This window comes from Rhinichthys klamathensis, unplaced genomic scaffold (genome assembly GCF_029890125.1).
Source record: "Rhinichthys klamathensis goyatoka isolate OS25496 unplaced genomic scaffold, OSU_Roscu_1.1 h1tg000404l_1, whole genome shotgun sequence".
NCBI classification, from domain to species: Eukaryota; Metazoa; Chordata; class Actinopteri; order Cypriniformes; family Leuciscidae; genus Rhinichthys; species Rhinichthys klamathensis.
The window spans coordinates 820,010-838,052 of NW_026606905.1; the positions used below are offsets into that span (position 1 = coordinate 820,010).

General features: G+C 43.2%; 1 long non-coding RNA gene across 1 annotated transcript in view; it reads right to left on the reverse strand.

Moving 5' to 3' along the window:
• The window catches only part of LOC130070375 (uncharacterized), a 52,459-nt gene extending 35,296 nt beyond the window's left edge, over window positions 1-17,163 (reverse strand). The window contains exon 1 of the long non-coding RNA XR_008803876.1: window positions 17,079-17,163. This is a non-coding gene — a long non-coding RNA (uncharacterized LOC130070375). The remainder of the gene's footprint in view (window positions 1-17,078) is intronic.
• Window positions 17,164-18,043: the final 880 nt, after the last annotated feature.

An 18,043-nucleotide genomic window follows, 5' to 3' on the forward strand; every position in this document is an offset into this window, starting at 1 on the left:
AAAATGGCAAGCTGTTTTATGTAAGTGGCACCAAACTTCGGTAAAATCATGCCAAGACATTGAAGATGCTAAATTGCGAAGATATTTTTGATATCTCAAACGGTGTTACTATGGCGACACGATAAAGAGAGAAAAATGAAACAAGAAGTGGCCTATATCATCTGTGTGCATCATGTGATTTACTTCAGATTGGACACAAATGTTTGGCTTTGTCGGCTGATCACATTGATGTGGTTGTGGGTCACGGTTGTAGCGCCAGAAGGAAGTAGCGTATTTTTGAAATATCCCTTTTTCCTCTTTCACTAAATTGCTTTATTTTTTATAATAATGGCAATAAAGTACAGATTTCAAATTATTTTTAATCTCTTAATTACTGTTGCCACGGCAACACATTAAACATTATTATCCTTTTTATGTTTAGTCATGTCTTTTTGAGGTACTTGTCATGCTTTAGGGCCCGTTTACTAGACACCATTTTCAACTAAAAACGGAAGACTTTTTATACGCTTTGGCCGTTAATTTACACAACAACGTTTTGGTGGCCTGAAAATGCAAACTTTTGAAAACGGGTGTCAAAGTGCAAGTTTTTGAAAACGAGACCCTTATCATCTATCCATGTAAACTACAAAAACGTGAAAATGTGACATCATGTACATGCATATTATTGTATAGTGTTTAGTCTATAGGCTTTTTTTGCAAATGAAAGTATACATATATAAGAAATAAGGGAGGGGGGGGGGGGGGGGGGGGCACATGGAATTCATTACAAGGGGTTATAAGAATTACACAAATCAACACAATTAAACATTCTGTCATCATGAAAAATTAAAGGTTTTTACAACAGACTCAAGGATGATATGTTTTCGAAGACTTTGTGTTGAAAGGTTTTGGCATTTTATTAAAGGAAGTAAAAAGGGATTTTATATCAGAGGAGGAGAACATTCTAAAATTGGGATAACAGTGAATGGTTCTGGCTTTGTGAAGATCAATTTACCCGGAAGACAAAGTAATAATATAGTATTATCAAGATTAACATCCTTAGAATGAAAATCAGACCAAAAAATTATAGATTATGTAATTTGTGTCTATAGACATGCGTGTTCGGCTCGTGTGCGCTGTAATAAAAGAATGCATATATGCGCATGTGCTAGCCTTTCTTTACAAAGTAACATCGCCAACTATTTGTCTGTTATGCTTAATACAGCGTTATTAGTCGTTTTCACGGATCCATGTGAACAGGGATTGTTTTGATAATGTTGTCATCTGTAAAAAGAAAAAAATATTTTACGTTTTTAGTACATCGTTGTCGTGTAAACGTATCTTTCATTTTCATGATCTTTTACACACTCATCAGTTATCTCTTATTATGGCTTAGCAAAGGTTAATTCATGAATGTGTAGAGGGGACTCTGTAGCATCACCTAGAATATGAGCATGTTCAGGGACTCTGTAGCACATCCCTGTGCCCAGAAAGGTAGTAAAGACATTGTTAAATTAGTCCATGTGACTACAGTGGGTCAACCTTAATGTTATGAAGCGATGAGAATACTTTTTGTGCAAAAAAACAGCATTGGAGACTGACAAGGAAGAGAAGAAATTGTTGAATAAAGTCGTTATTTTGTTTTTGTTTATTTTTGCGCACAAAAAGTATTCTCATCGCTTCAGAACATTAACCCTCTGGGGTCGACTATCGCGCCGGCGCGACGAGCTCCAATTTTTCGTTATGAAGCGGAAATTCTCTTCTTTTAAATGAAGTAATTTATATAAAAAAACAAATATTCTCAGTTTATGTAATCTGTATGAAAAGAGAGAGATTTTTCCTCTCTTTTTTCTTTCAGCTCATTATAGCGTATTACGTTTTAATTTGACCACGCCCACTGAGAGCGCGCGTTATTCAAACGCAAATGTTGAGGCAAGCCATGAAAATGCCCACATCAGCTGGATAAAACATCCAGTTTAACCCTCTGGGGTCTGAGGTGTTTTCTGGGCCCTGGAGGTGTTCTGACATGCTCTGACATTTATGCTTTTTTCTGATACTTGTGACATTTTCATGGCTAGAGTCTGATTACACTGTATTCAGCACAAACTCTGCTACAGTAATATGTCAGCAGCATGTATGTAAAAGTTTTTAGTTTTGAGATAATGACGTTTATGCGTGGTTTGTGAAATAACAAAAAAACATTGTCACTGAAATAAGGTCATGAAACCCATACTAATTATTTCTTCACAAGACTTTTGAAAATTGTATCACATAGCCTAGAATATTTGCTTCAAAACTATGTGAAAATCATCCTGATTACGCATTCAGATAAGTCAATAAAGTCTTTTAAAATTTGTATGACGTGTTTTGTGTAAGAAAGCTTTATGCGGGGAGGCGTTAACCAGCCATTAATATTGATGGGTTTGACACCTGAGAAAGACAAAGACCCTCCCCTAATGGCCCTATTAGGTGCTATCAGGCCCTATCATTATGAGGAGCCTTGCACAAAGAATGAGATTTAAAAAAGAATGGCTTTTAGATTGTTTTGATTTATTTACAACACAACATAATCCAAAGATACACAACAAAGGACAAATCTAAAGACAGAGGCCTGAACAGTCACACAACTTTGTGCCATTCCTGAAACATAGTACATACCTGTCATTTCCAAGGTGTTTGATTTTTCACTTAAACATGTTCATGGAACAGAGTCTCCTGTGAATGTTGAAGTCAGCAGGACTCATCAGTGGGGCATCTGGTCCCTGTAAAAAAATAAAATAAAAAAAAATAAACACATGTGAACATGCTGATATCAAGAGAAACTATAGGGCTGCAAGATTTTGGGAATACATTTTAGATTTTTCTGGTTAAAATTATTATTAAATATATATAAAAACACCAAGTTTGTTGTGCATTGTTATAGCCTATGTATAGGGCTGCATAAAATAATAACCGATAGATAGCAGGCAGCCTATGTATCATTAAAAAGGAACACTTCAGTAAGACTACACTAGACAAAAATATATGGATTATCATATGTTACTTCAAACGTTTCCATTCGTTATGAAATGAGATTGGAGTAAAAACATGAAGCCTAATGTTTGGCGTGTTTTGCTTTTCAAACCCACAGCGCGAGTGACTCAAACTCAGCGCGTGCAGATAACATTTACTGAAGCGATCGAGACGCTCCAAACTATGAAACAATATTGTTACATTATACATATCTACGTTTGAGCAGATATCCACAAACACAGTATTTAACAGTAAACACGGGTCTAAACATTATAATATTCACCATTGAAGAATAAGCATACTTTATATCATGCTTTGTTTAATTATCGAAGATAAAAACATTCTTGTGTGTACATGTATATTCACTCCAATCTCATTTCATAACATTTTAGTCTGGCACCAGTTTAACTAGTAGCTACAATGTAAAGTATATACAACCATAAGACGCTTATTATGTGTCTTACCTTAAAAATCGTTCTCATAATCAAATCGTGTTCTTCTAATTCTTCTGAGGTCCAAGGTGCACAGACCAAACACTTCCAAACTCGACGAAAAGCAGAGCAGGACTGAAGTCACTGATTCTTTGTTTAGAGGTGATGAGGGCGTTTGCGTTCCTTCACGTGGATCATTTGAATTTGAACAGCTCGCGCGCGTGGTCACATTAGAGTCAATGAGCTCGGGCTGAAGAAACTGTACATGTCGTTGCTTTCATACGGATTACTTAAACAGAGAATATTTGTTTTTGGTATGATTTACATCATTTAAAAATGGAGACTTAAATCTGTAAAGACATAACTCTCACGTGTGGGTGGCAAGTATTTGCTGAGTTAAAGATCATTTTCTGTCGCGTTTCAGAATGAACTTCACATTGAGAGAGACGACAGAACGCGCATCATGTTTATTTTCTTTATTTTACGAAAAACACAACATTTTGTTTTTATTATTAGTGTACACAAATAAAAGTAGACATTTAACAGTTTTGAATGATGTATAACACTTGCCTGTATCACAAAAATCGGCAGAGTTATTTGAGTCTCTTTTGCACTGATAAGAAAAAAAGAGAGACAATCGCGCCGGCGCGATAGCCGACCCCAGAACCTTAGGGGTCTAAGGTGTTTTTGGGGTCCTTGAGATGTTTTGACATGCCCTGACATTTGTGCTTTTTTCAGTTGCTTATAACCATATTAATGGGACAGGTGAAATTACACTCTATTTACCACAAACAGGGCTACCATAATATGTGAGCAACATGTATGTACATGTTTGTATTTTTGAGAAAATATTGTTTATGCATGGTTATTGAAAAAAACAATTTCTGAAATAAGGCCACAAAACACATACTAAATATGTGTCCACAAGACTTTTGACTAATGGATGTTGTCGCCTAGAGGTTTTGGTTCAAAATGATCTGAAAATCATCCTGCCTAATCATTCACATAAAACAATAGATTGTTTTAAATTGTGAAAAACATTTTTTTGTTTGGAAAGGCAATATGCAAACGGCCCAACCCCTCATGAATAATTAGGTGGTTCTCACCTGAGAAGACAAAGACGCATAATGAGACTTTCATTCAGGTGTGTCACACAAGAAAGAATGCGAGGACAATATATATACATATATACATACACACACACACACACACACACATATATATATATATATATATATATATATATATATATATATATAAAATCAAAATATAAATGAAAGTCAAAAGCACATTTTTAGTCATACCTGGAAACAAATCCTGTTCAAATAGGTTATATGGGCCATTCTATGGAATTGGTTCAAAGTTAGAGTTGGAAACATCTTGAAAAGAAAATTGTCTTTTTCCATAAATCTCTTATAAAGTATTATTTTTTAAAGTAGGCCAATACATTTTATCAAACATATTTCAAAGTTAAGGATTCATTATTTTTAAATAGCTTGCATTGGAACAAACACTATAACAGTTGATTAGTTTATTTTTGACAAAACATACTATATATTTAACATATGAGCAGAAACTGTCTAACAAAAGCTTATTTGATGTCTATTTTAGAGTAAAAACTTTATAATCTATCCAAAACTAGTCAACGAAATGTTGTCATTACAGAGACTATTCTATATCGCGATTAGAACACATCTCAGTAGGCTATAGAAATATACACTCACCTAAAGGATTATTAGGAACACCTGTTCAATTTCTCATTAATGCAATTATCTAATCAACCAATGACATGGCAGTTGCTTCAATGCATTTAGGGGTGTGGTCCTGGTCAAGACAATCTCCTGGGCCGTTTCTCAATATGCGTTCTTGTCTGTACTTGTGTTCTTGTGGACTTGTGAAACGTCATCAGTCACTGCCCAAGTACTGTTCCAATTCAAAGTTCACATCTAGCCAAGTCCAGTTCAAATCCCTGGATGTGTTCTTGATCCGCCCCGTTTACCGAGGATGCATCGAGAGGTGACTTGTGTGGACTTGAGACAGCCAGGTATCCCAGAATGCATCTCGCACCAACCAGCAAGCGTCAATAGCAGAGGAGAAAACCCGCGTAATATCAAAATACTACTGTTATTGTGTCATGAAATGTAATTTTAAGAGTGTTTCAGGCGAGAATGTGGTTGTTTAAAGCTCAAATCTGTGGTTTATTTATAAAGATAGCGCCTATTTGAAAAATGTATCTGACGTTTTCGGAGTTGTGACATCCAGGCGTTCACCGCGGGTGTTCAAGGCTCATCAACCCCGACTGGAACAGCTTTTCCTCGGCTAGTGCTTCTGACGTTTGCCGCTGGCTCTGATGTCTCTAGTCTAGTGGATAAACTTGACGTATAATTCGTCTTGTGTATAAGTCGATCTTTGGTCTCATTAAACTATTGTTTGTTCCATGGCAAAAAATCGTTTTGGCTGAGGGCAAAGTGAAGTTTCATTACTTTATATATAGGCTATTTAACTAACTTTGTAGCCTATTAGAGAGCTTACTTATGTTTGAATTGTTTGCCTTATTTATCATTGTAGATATTATTGATCATTAAAACTGACATTTAACAAAAAGAGACAGGGTTGTGTAATTTTATTTTATATACTTTAATATATATATATATATATTTATATTTATTTTAACATTCTCTTCACTATGTACAATAAAATAAAATTGCACAACCCTGTCTCTGTTTGTTAAATGTCAATAAAAATCAGTAATGTTTCATATTTTTAAAATGAAAACAAAAATGTTAATGTTGTTATAAATATATGCAGTGAAGCCACATGGCCATTAGGCTACTATTTTTAAGATTTTTAAATGAAAAGAGGCAGAGTGGTGTTTTATAACATATTTCGTTGTATTGTTGACGAAAAGAGGCAGAGTTGTAGCATATTTAGTTTTATTGTTGCCTAAAATATACATAAAGAGATAACCGGAGTAGCCAGAGCGTGCTTAGTGACGCGATCAAGAACGCACTGTTCCATTTGCAGAATAACTGGACTCGCGTCCTCTCGTCCTCGGGAGTTCGTTCTCCTGAGTCGAACTTGGCAAGTCCGAACTACCAAGGACGCAAGTCCAAAGTTTGCGTACTTGGTATTGAGAAACGGCCCCTCATTTTAGTCTAGTTTTAGTCAACGAAAACTGATGACATTTTAGTCTACCTTATAGACTCAAGAATACATCCATTCCAGACACGGAAGACGCTCTGATTTGAATTTACGACATATTTATTTTACCAACCAAACATGCTAGAAGTAGCCTACACACATGATGAAATGAAAGTTCCCCTTCAGGGACTACCGCTGCGTGAAATCGCAGTGGGAACGCCCTCCAGCGTGACGCGTCTGAAGCATGAATGAAATCAGTCAATGGAGAGATGGAGCGTCATAGCGAGTGACGTCATCGACCAGGAAGCTATAAATATCCCCTGAGCACACAATACGCCAGCTTTTTGTTACTTCAGCAAGCGCTCTGTGTGTGTCTGAATCTATCGATTGTGTTTGTTTGTTTCTAGTGTTCTAGACAGGAGTTTTTCACTATATATCTATTTATATATAAAAAAACCAATATGAGTGTCAAAGTGACGAGCGAGCAGCAATACAGAAAGTGTGTTCCCCCCTGTACGCGATACATCACGGGTGGGGATTCACACCAACTGTGTGTTGCTTGTTTGGGAATGCAGCATGCCCAGTCAGCTCTCGAGGGGGCTGATTGTGAGCATTGCGAGCGTTTTCCCTTGAGAACTCTGCGCTCGCGGCGATCGCTCTTCGAGGAGAGTGGTTTGCTGCGGGCTCCCCAAGGCTCGGGTCCCGCTTCTGTTGAGGCAGAGCGGCGGCGCTTGACTTGGGGTTCGCAGATGGATCTCACCGGCGACGTTGAGACGGGCTCCGCCCTATCTCAGCTATCTCCGGCGGGATCCAGTGCCTCTCACCCGGCTCTGGAAGCACGCGCTGCGGCGGTTACTTCTGCCCGGGTTGAGGCACATGATGTTCAGGAACTTAGATTATCCAGTTCTGAGGAGCTGGATGTCGAAAGTTTTGCATCAGAAGAAACTGGAGACTCGTCACTCCAGTATACTGCTGAAGAGGGGCTGATGGATGTGTTATCTCGTGCTGTTGAGAAGCTCAGCATCGAGTGGCCAACTGACAGGCAGGAGTCTAGAAATAAAAGCAAACTAGATGATAGATTTCTGTCTTCACAACCTCAGCCTTCTCACCGGTGCTTACCATTCTTCCCAGATCTTCACACTGAGGTGTCAAAGACCTGGGCTAGACCAGTTTCAAACAGGATATATACTAACCAATCTAATGCTTATGGAAACATTTTTGGAGCAAAAGCTTCAGGGTATGTGACGATGCCGAAGGCGGAGGAGACGCTCGCTAGATATCTCTCTCCTGCTTCGTCATCTTCACTCAAAGCACCGGCCCTTCCCTCCAGACCACTAAAAAATACTTCTGTGCTAGTGGGGAAGGCTTACTCGGCGGCAGGGCAGGCGGCTGCATGTTTACACACTATGGCCATTATGCAGGCTTATCAGGCCGACCTGCTTAAAGATGCTTGTGAGGGGGGGGGGAAATTTCTGTTGAGATGATTAATGAGCTCAGGCAGACTGCTAATCTCACTCTCTGGGCCACCAGGGAGACCGCTAAATCTATCGGCCAGTCTATGGCAGCCATGGTGGCCACAGAGAGACACTTATGGTTGAGTCAGACCTCAATGAAAGAAAAAGATAAGACTCTCCTTTTAAATGCTCCCGTTTCGCCTGTGGGCCTCTTCGGTGACGCTCTTCACTCTGTCACCGAGAGGTTCCAGGAAGAGAAAAAAACTGCTTTTCATAAATTTATTCCCCTCAAAGTATGTGTCGCTGGGGCTACTGAGCGAGGGCAGTCCCAGCCGCCGAGTACATCTTCTAAAAGAGCGCAGCAGAAACGGAGCGTCGCGTCTCGTGCCCCCCCGCAGAGAAACTGGAGGGACGAGGCGGGAGCGCTCTCCGGCGCGGCCTTCTCGGGACAGGGCTGATCTGAGGACAGTCATTGTCGCTAGGAAGGCCGCGTCGAAAAGGTCCTGGCGTTTTCAGTGCCAGGGCTCTGAGGGGGGTCCCCGCCGAGAGAGACTTGTGTTCACCTCCCTTAAGGGTGCCCTGTCTCTCCCGGCGCCCTCAGGGGCCCGTTCTACTAACCCTGCCAAAACAGGGCGTAGAAGGGTCCGGCGAGTGCTTTCCCGAGGGACGCTCGCCGCCTCTAAGGAGGGTTCTAGTGTGTTCAGACCAGTCGTTCCCTGCCGGTGCGCCGTTACAGGGCACTGTGTCTGTCACGCAGAATGTTCAACTAGAGGCCAGCCCCGAGAGGCTGGTACCCTTAGTAGAATTTCTGGTAGAGTGGAAAAACCTTCCAAATGTGTCTCGATGGGTCCTGCACACGATCGAAAGAGGTTACGCTATACAATTCAGGTCTCGTCCGCCTCGGTTCAGAGGGGTCCTTCCCACTGTGGTGGGCTCCGAGCAGCAGGCTCTGGTGATGGAACAGGAGGTTATGACTCTCCTTCAAAAAGGAGCTATAGAGCGGGTTCCTCCTCCCAGCAGGGAGTCAGGCTATTACAGCCGGTACTTCATTGTTCCGAAGAAAGACGGGGGTTGCGTCCGATTCTAGATCTGCGTATTTTAAATCGCACTGTAGGGAAGCTCAAGTTCAAGATGCTCACTCTCAAGCAGAACGTGTCATAAATCAGATCCGTGGACTGGTTTGTCACGATAGATCTAAAGGACGCTTACTTCCATGTATCCATCCTCCCTCAACACAGGAAGTTCCTGAGGTTCGCTTTCGGGGGCGAAGCGTACCAATATCGGGTTTTTTCGTTCGGCCTAGCATTGTCACCCCGCACGTTCACGAAGTGTATGGATGCAGCTATAGCCCCGCTGAGGCTGCAGGGCATCCATATTCTGAACTATATAGACGATTGGTTAATTCTAGCTCAATCGGAACAACAGGCGGTTCGGCATCGAGATGTCGTTCTTGCTCACATCAAGAGGTTGGGATTGAGGCTCAACGCCAAGAAGAGTGTTCTTTCTCCATTACAGAGAACCACTTTTCTCGGTGTAGTGTGGGATTCGACCACGATGCAGGCACAATTGTCACCTGCTCGTGTTGCTTCGATTCTCGCCGCAGTAGATCAAGTCAAGCTAGGCCGGTCATCCACTGTAAAACAGTTCCAGAGACTGTTAGGTCTCATGGCAGCTGCGTCCAACGTGATACCTTTTGGCCTCCTGCACATGAGACCATTACAGTGGTGGCTCAGAACCAAGGGATTCTCCCCGAGGGGAAATCCGCTTCGCATGATCATGAGTTCGCGACGGTGTCATCGCGCCCTGGTTATGTGGAAAGATCCTTGGTTTCTGTCCCAAGGCCCTGTGTTGGGAGCTCCTTGTCGTCGCGTTATGCTAACGACAGATGCCTCTCTCACGGGTTGGGGGGCGATCATGAGTGGTCGCCCAGCTCAGGGTCTGTGGGAGGACCATCACCGTCTATGGCACATAAATTGTCTAGAGATGTTGGCAGTGTTTCAGGCCCTGAAACATTTCCTCCCACACCTAAGGGGCCACCATGTTCTTGTCCGGACAGACAACACATCGGTGGTCTCTTATATCAACCATCAGGGGGGTCTGCGTTCTCGCCCACTTTACAAACTGGCACGTCAGATCCTTCTATGGTCCCAGGGGAAAATTCTTTCTCTGAGAGCTATTTATCTCCCGGGGTATTTAAATCAGGGGGCAGACATCCTGTCGAGGCAGGGGCCGAGGCCCGGGGAATGGAGTCTTCACCCCGAGGTGGTGGAGCTCCTATGGGATCATTTCGGTCGTGCCGAGGTAGACCTATTTGCGTCCCGAGAAACATCACACTGTCCACTGTGGTTCTCTCTCAGCCATCCAGCCCCGCTGGGGTTGGACGCGATGGTACATCCGTGGCCGAGGTCACGTTTGTACGCATTTCCCCTGATCGCTCTGCTCCCGGGAGTTCTGGAGAGGGTTCGCCGGGACGGGCTCAGTCTTCTGCTAGTAGCCCCGTTCTGGCCGGCTCGAGTATGGTTTGCGGACCTAGTTTCTCTCCTCTACGGCTCTCCCCTGGAGATACTGATCAGGAGAGATCTACTCTCTCAGGCGAGTGGGTCGATCCTTCACCCCCGCCCAGAACTATGGAGGCTGTGGGCTTGGCCTCTGAGGGGGCCCAGCTCATAGATGCTGGTCTCTCGACTGAGGTCGTTGAGACCATCCTCCAATCCAGAGCTCCCGCCACGAGGAAGTTATATGCCGCGAGGTGGAAACTTTTCACCTCTTGGTGTGGAGAGTGCCAGCAGGACCCAGTTAACTGCCCGGTCGGTACAGTGCTGGATTTCCTGCAGGACCGTCTCTCCACAGGGTTATCCCACTCCACACTAAAGATGTATGTGGCGGCCTTAGCTGCTTACCATGCCCCTTCAAGCGGAGGTTCCCTCGGGAGACAACCACTTATATCTCGCTTCCTTCGTGGCGCCTTGAGGCTGAGGCCTGCAGTTCGCACGAGGGTACCAGCTTGGGATCTGGCCATCGTCTTAGAAGGTCTCTCCCTAGCTCCTTTCGAGCCCATCGAGGAAGTTTCGGAAAAGTTTCTTACACTAAAGACTATCCTTCTTCTCGCTATCTCGTCTCTAAAAAGAATTGGAGATATTCAAGCACTTTCGGTGGCTCCCTCGTGCCTGGAATTTGCTCCTGGTATGGTTAAGGCCTTTCTCTGTCCGAGACCAGGTTATGTTCCTAAGGTGCCAACTACTTTTGTTAGACCTATAGTTCTGCAGGCTTTCTGTCCTTCGCCTTTTCTGACGTCAGACCAGAAGAAACTTAATTTGCTGTGCCCCGTTAGGGCTTTAGATGTTTATGTCCACAGAGCTGCCCTGTGGAGGAGATCGGAACAGCTGTTTGTCTGTTTTGGGTCACCTAAGAAAGGGTGTCCTGCATCTAAGCAAAAGATGAGCAAGTGGGTGGTCGAGGCCATCTCGCTTGCTTACGGTTCGGCCCATCAGCCTTCACCTTTGGCTGTAAGGGCTCATTCCACCAGGAGTATGGCTGCCTCTACAGCTCTTCTTTCAGGAGCTTCTCTTCAAGACGTTTGTGATGCGGCAGGCTGGTCCTCACCGCACACTTTCGTTAGATTTTATTCCCTTGATCTTAGCTCCGCTCCCGGGGCTCAGGTTCTCTCGTCGGTTTGTGTCTCCTAATGACACACGACGGGGATTTGGTCGTATGGGGATGTGGGTATTGCGTTCCCACTGCGATTTTACGCAGCAGTAGTCCCTGAAGGGGAACGTCCCGGGTTACGTATGTAACCCTAGTTCCCCGAAGGGACGGACGCTGCGTCTCCTGCCATTCTCCCGGCGTCCCCTTGGGTCGCTTGCTTCAGTAACTTTTAAGCTGGCGTATTGTGTGCTCAGGGGATATTTATAGCTTCCTGGTCGATGACGTCACTCGCTATGACGCTCCATCTCTCCATTGACTGATTTCATTCATGCTTCAGACGCGTCACGCTGGAGGGCGTTCCCACTGCGATTTCACGCAGCGTCCGTCCCTTCGGGGAACTAGGGTTACATACGTAACCCGGGACGTTTTTCCAAGTCATTTCTTCTTTTTCTCCCAAAGACGAATCCCTTTCTCTGTGTCAGACTTAACTTTGTTTGTTGTCGTTTATGCTGACGCCTGTTTCACACATGCTTTGTTTGCACTGCGTATTTTTCCCCGCACCCATGTTAATAGGTTAGAGCCTGGTTAGAGCGCTCACACCACACGCGGATGCGGTCCGGCAATGCGCTCCAGGAGCGTGTGTGCATAAAAATATTGATTTGAAATAAAAAATAGAGAATAAAGGTTGTGATTGTGGTACAGCCGTAGATCAGTTGCGCACTGCAAGCGCAGCACATGTGAAAGCACAATAGCGCGTGCTGCTCCTGCATACACACCGCAACACGCACCGCATACGCACTACACACGGAGTATGTGTGAAACAGCCGTAACTCACGCAGCTGGATCTTCTAAATAATGCCGCGAGTGGGGCTTGAGGATGTGAAGGCGCCTGCGTCTACGCAGTGCAATCTGATGCAGCCCCTGAAGTGACACAGGAAACAGAAATGCTGCATTTTAATAGTAATGCAAGTAAACGAGACAAAATAACGTTAAATAACATTTCGTCTCGTCTCGTTTTGGTCAACGAAACTGAAGAGACATTTTAGCATAGTTTTTATTTTGTAAACCACATTTAGTCTCGTTTTTATTCGTCAACAATATTGCATTATACATTTAATTAAAGTCATCGTCACATGACCAGCATTTACGTTGCGTCTCGTCTCGTTTTCGTCACGTGATAAAGGTTCGTTGGCGACGATATTTAGTCATAATTTTCGTTGACGAAAGCAACACTAGTTACAACCGAGGTATGCAGCAAAGCATTTGTGAAGCCACAACACGCACAACCTTGAGGCAGATGGGCTACAACAGCAGAAGACCCCACCGGGTACCACTCATCTCCACTACAAATAGGAAAAAGAGGCTACAATTTGCAAGAGCTCACCAAAATTGGACAGTTGAAGACTGGAAAAATGTTGCCTGGTCTGATGAGTCTCGATTTCTGTTGAGACATTCAGATGGTAGAGTCAGAATTTGGCGTAAACAGAATGAGAACATGGATCCATCATGCCTTGTTACCACTGAGCAGGCTGCTGGTGGTGGTGTAATGGTGTGGGGGATGTTTTCCTGGCACACTTTAGGCGCCTTAGTGCCAATTGGGCATCGTTTGTTTCTGACCATGTTCATCCCTTTATGGCCACCATGTACCCATCCTCTGATGGCTACTTCCAGCAGGATAATGCACCATGTCACAAAGCTCGAATCATTTCAAATTAGTTTCTTGAACATGACAATGAGTTCACTGTACTAAAATGGCCCCCCCAGTCACCAAATCTCAACCCAATAGAGCATCTTTGGGATGTGGTCGAAAGGGAGCTTCGTGCCCTGGATGTGCATCCCACAAATCTCCATCAACTGCAAGATGCTATCCTATCAATATGGGCCAACATTTCTAAAGAATGCTTTCAGCACCTTGTTGAATCAATGCCACGTAGAATTAAGGCAGTTCTGAAGGCGAAAGGGGGTCAAACACAGTATTAGTATGGTGTTCCTAATAATCCTTTAGGTGAGTGTAGTTTGGATGTGTTCATGTAAAAATAACGTTTACTAATGTAGGAGCGAGAGTGAATGAACACTGTAGTAAACAACATCGCGCGCGCGTCTGTGCCATTCATTTATTCACACACAGACACGCAATACATATTTAAACAGTCTTTATGCAGTTTACAGACACTATTCAATAACGCGATTAGAACAAAGCTCTTAAGAATAAACTTACTACATCAGCTGGATCCGCTCCTTGAAATGAAACTACCAGCACTTCTGAGGTAACTTTTCCAGGATTATTACGATAGTATTATTCCTCACAGCGCAGCAAGACGAGGTAAAGTACAAGATTCTTATTAAGGTTGAATGTGCTTTTTTTTTTTGATCCGTGACCATGCTGTTTGCTATTCTGGTCATTCTGAAATCTTTTTTTTCAGTTTGTGCAATATATTTTTACATGTGTTTTTTTTATTTTTGATTCACGCTTATCTTTTGATCTGTGACCGCAATACTTTTGACGAGAAATTAATCCTATAAGAGCGGACTAAGCCACGCCTGTCCAACGATGATCCTTGAGGGACATTTATCATGTTTGTGGAGTGGGGGCTGGTAATTTGCGGATCTCCGTTCTCTGTGGGTTTTTTTCTCAACAACTTAAGTGTGACCCGGTGCAACATATTTGACTTATTTTACGGAAAATAAGGTACATTTTAAAATTGTGCTGTATTATAAAACGTCTGAGAACCCCTATTTTAAATGATATGGTTATGATTACTGTCTTGTGTTCCCCTGGTCTTGAGTTTACTTTTTGTAGTCCTTTGTAGTTTTTCATGTTGATTAGTTCCTGATTGTAGTCCCAGGTGTGTCTTGTTTGTCAATCACCCCTTGTGCATAACTACCCCAGTTTTTCTCATGTTCTTTGTCTGGTATTGTCCTTCTATGGATGTTACTTGTGTGCTTGTTGTCAGTTTCTTTGACATGAGTGTCCTTGCCCATGTCTGCCTTCCTTGCCCATGTCTGGATTTAGTTTTGCCTGAATTTACTTTTATCTTGATTGTTTGGTGTTCATGCTCTCGTTCCGTGTTTCCTAGTTTCTCTTTTGGATTATTATTTAGCTGCATGTGGATCCCCTTTTCTGCCCATTTCCTTGTCTGCCTGAATGCCCATCTGTAACAGAACGACTGACCACACCAGCAGTCACCCTAGTCTGAACGTTGCACTGGAAGCTACCAAGGTAGTCCCTAGGTGTCTGAAACTGGCTTCCAGTGTGTGGGAACCACCGGTGATGTCAGTGCGCAGATGGCAGACCAGCAACATCATCCCCGAGTCCAGCACTGGTGGCCCGAGGCCGGGGGTCTCTGAGGTTCTTCCACCATCAGATGCACTTCCTGTAATGGCAGTTGCTATCTTGTGTATTTGGGCGGCACATGCTTCTCCAGGTCCTCCCTAGGTGGCGGCGTTTGCTACAAAACCTCCAGGGGTGGCGGCGTACACTTGTGAACTCTCTTTTTGCCCTGACATGACCACAGATGTCGTTCCTAAACTCCCTTCTCTGACACGGACACAACCATGGAGGTTGTACATGAACTTCCTGTCTGCCCTGACACGATCACGGAGGTCGTCCCTGAACTTCCTGTCTGCCTTGACACTATCACGGAGGTCGTCCCTGAAATTCCTGTCTGCTCTGACACAACAAAGGAGGTCGTCCCTGAACTCGCTGCCTACCCTGACACTGCCATGGGGGCCATCTATGAACTCTCTGCTTGTACTGTATGCCCAAGGAGACCCTCTCTGAACCCTGTGTGTTCCCTGTGATGGCCACAGAGGACATTTCTAACTTCTCTGTTACAGTCCCTTCTGCTCCACCTTGGTGGGCTTCTGCTACATTGTGGTTGCTTCAAGCCCCGCCTGATCTGCCGTGGTGGTTATCAGTCCCGTCTATTCTGCTGTGGTGGTCTTCAGTCCCATGTGCTTGGCTGTGGTGGTCATCTGCTCCGCCGTAGTGGACTTCGGCTCTGCTGAGATGGTCTTCAGTCCTGTTAGCTCCACCCTGGCCACCTACCCTCCTTGCTCTGCCCTGACTCTCTGATACTTCTCAGTCTCCACTTCCACCACACTGGCCTGGCCCTCCATCCCTCCCCCTGTTCCACCTCCGCTCCACATCCCACCTAGACTTATATGCCCAGGCACGTGCACACATAGACCTTTTTTCTGGGGTGCTTTTTTTTTATTTTTGAAAAATAATATATATTCCTGTTTGCGCACAGCTTCCCTGTCAAACAAATATATTTATTGAATAGTGTATCTAAATATCAGGTCAGGAGTTCTGAAGCGCTCCCTCTCTCTCCCATAACTAAAGCATATCACCACAGAACGTCCCCAGTTAATGACTTCCATACATCAAGAGTCTTTCCCCCTGAAATTTAGAAATCTAAATTGGTGAATTTAGAAGAAATCTACAGATGCAAACAGATGGAGGATAGTAAGTTTAAAACAAACTCCATCTAAATGTGGATTTTGAAGGTTTTATTTGATGATGATACAGTCCTCCCTCAAATGTGAAACTAAGTCCATGTCACCATCAGGTGTATCAAATATATTCTTGATTGAAACTAGTAGCATAAAACATGCACATTTGTGGCATGGTTTCCTTTGCTGCTCCATAAACCTAGTGAATACTAAGGAGACCATGGTTTCTGTGTGAACTGAGTATTTTGTAGACATCTTTTGAAAATGAAACAATTGCGTGAGTTTGAGGAAGATAAAATTAATTAACTTTTTTAATTAAATTTTTAAAAAGGAAGTCAGGGTTGTGTTAATATATATACTTTTATGTTAAAAAAAAGTTTAAAAAAATACATAATTATGAGAAGTGCCCTTTTTTTCACTTGAGCCCCTGCCCCTCAAAATGTCTGTGCACGTCCCTGTATATGCCTGTTTGTTGAGGAGCATCTGAAATCTTCTCCTTAAACGTGAGGCTCTGTTATGATTCCTGTCTTGTGTTCCCCTGGTCTTGTGTGGACTTCTATGTTATTTCCTGTTTTGCACCATGTTTTGTAGTCCTTTATAGTTTTTCTTGTTGATTAGTTCCCAGGTGTGTATTGCTTGCCAATCACCCATTGTGTATGACTACCCCAGTGTTTCTCGTGTTTTTTTGTCTGGTGTTGTCCTTTTATAGATGTTGCGTGTGCTTGTTGTCAGTTTTGTTTGCCTTCCCTGCCTGTGTCTAGATTTATCAGTTTAGCTTGGATTTACTTTTTTATTATGTTTGTTTGTATAAAAGTTTGCTGTTTATGCTCTCGTTCCGTGTTTCCTAATTTCTATTTCGGATTATTATTAAACCCTAAATGCATGTGGATCCTTTTCTCTGCCTGTTTCCTTACCTGCCTGAATGCCCATTCATAACAAAAATGTATTGAACAAAACTTACATTCTGAGAAGCTTGCTTCCATAGTGAGTACACAGGATGGTTCAAACAGGTTGACCATTCTGGACAGGACTGGTAGTCAAAACCTTAGGGCAGACACAGAGAAAAAGGACTTTAGTAGCCTATAAATGATTTACAACTAGGAACAGGAATATAAAATGTGTTCAGCATAATCTGTTCTCTGTCCGTCTAACATCAGAAAATCAGTAATTGTACCATCTTTTGATTGTACCTCTGTCTCTCTCCTGCTGTCCACACCAGATCAGATCGTTGAACATGAATCCCACCAGTGTGTCTTCTAATGTCCAGAAGTGTCCTGTGATGGCTACATAGCTGTGCATGAGGTCTCTCGTCTTACTCCAGAAGAGCAACTTTAAAATGATCGAAGCTTCTTAAAACCAAAGCAATCAAATCCAAGATAGATCATGTCAATTAATCACAGTCTTTGTAAATATTTTGATATGGGTAATACTTTTATTCAATATACCACTTTAGACATTCTACTACCTGTAATTAACTTTGCAACTACATCTCAACTATCAGTCATTAGAGTACTTGTAGACTGCCTGTCTAATATCTGCTAACAGTTTATTTTGATGGTTCCCCAAAAGTATACTATGGACCATAAGAAGCAAGTTCCTGTACTTGCTCTGCAGGAGCAGCAGCAATAATCAACAGCAGCAGCAATTCAGCAGGAGCGTATCTATTGGGCCACTACAGGGATCTACACTACAGCGTAGTCTACACTACAGCATAGATCTACACTCACCGGCCACTTTATTAGGTACACCTGTCCAACTGCTCGTTAACACTTAATTTCTAAGCAGCCAATCACATGGCGGCAACTCAGTGCATTTAGGCATGTAGACATGGTCAAGACAATCTCCTGCAGTTCAAACTGAGCATCAGTATGGGGAAGAAAGGTGATTTGAGTGACTTTGAACGTGGCATGATTGTTGGTGCCAGAA